The sequence below is a fragment of the Aphidius gifuensis genome, linkage group LG4 (assembly GCF_014905175.1).
Source record: "Aphidius gifuensis isolate YNYX2018 linkage group LG4, ASM1490517v1, whole genome shotgun sequence".
Lineage (NCBI taxonomy): Eukaryota > Metazoa > Arthropoda > Insecta > Hymenoptera > Braconidae > Aphidius > Aphidius gifuensis.
The window spans coordinates 23,607,747-23,608,937 of NC_057791.1; positions in this window are offsets into that span (position 1 = coordinate 23,607,747).

Sequence of the window (1,191 nt, forward strand, 5' to 3'; positions counted from 1 at the left end):
TTGTGTCAAGTACTTTTGTAATTAAAATAATTATCAGTAGAAATATTAAAAGTACTATTAAAAATTAAATTTATTCATGTGTCTCAATAGAAATTGAGTGAAGTGTCTAAATTTCAAGTAGAAAAAGAAAAAAATAAAAAACAGAAAAAGCATTTGGTGAAATGAATTGATAATAATAAAAATATATCTTATAAGTATGTATATAAAAATAAAAAAATAAATAATTTAAATATATGTATTGTTTACAAGTGTCTTGGTTAATTATTTTTCATCCTTGTTTATCACAAAGATATTTCTCGTGAATGTCAATTCTCAAATTGAGAAAAGGATAAATTTTCCAACTAAAATGTTGAATAATAAAGGATGGAATATTTAGTGAGTGAGATATATGATGTATAAATAAACCACGCCTCTTGTCTAAGGTTTTCCCCCACTTGAATATTCAAAATTATATATTCAATATTACCCCTCTTTTTGAGTTACATAACTGTGATACTAAGGGAGCAAAAAAGACCTGGAAAATATTAAGATTTTTAACTGACCCTATTTTCTCATACTGTTGTATATATCCTCTTATCCCCGCCAATATATTTCACTGCACTGGCTTGGTGTATAGCCTTACTGGCTTGTGTATTAGCTCCCTTTCTATTGATCCAAAAATAAGGGGTAGTTTCTTGCTGCAACCCCGCCAAAAGAGCTTCGGGCTATTCACGTCTCGCTTCGTTTCTCGCTACGTTTGCTTTTAGCCTCGCCCATTCTTATTTATTTTTTACATTCTTATATAAATTTTTTTTTTTTTTTTTTTTAATTACAAATTTCTACTATTTAAATTATGTATATTTTTTTTAATAAAAATTATAGATTGATTTTTAAATAATCTTAAATAATTTTATTTAAGAAATTTTTTTTTTTTTTTTCAATAAAAATATTTATTGATTTTAATTATTTTTAATATATATTTTTAATTAATTAATTAATTTTTTTTTTATATTCATTATTATTGTATATTTTTTATTGAAAAAAAAAATTTTTTTTCCATTTAAATAATTTTATTTAAACTTTTATTATTATCTAAACAAAAAAATTATTTTTGGAATTTTCAAACTTTTTTTTTAAGTAAAAAAAAATAATAAATAAGACGTGTTGATTTTAATTATTTTTAATTAATTAATTAATTTTTTTTTATTTATT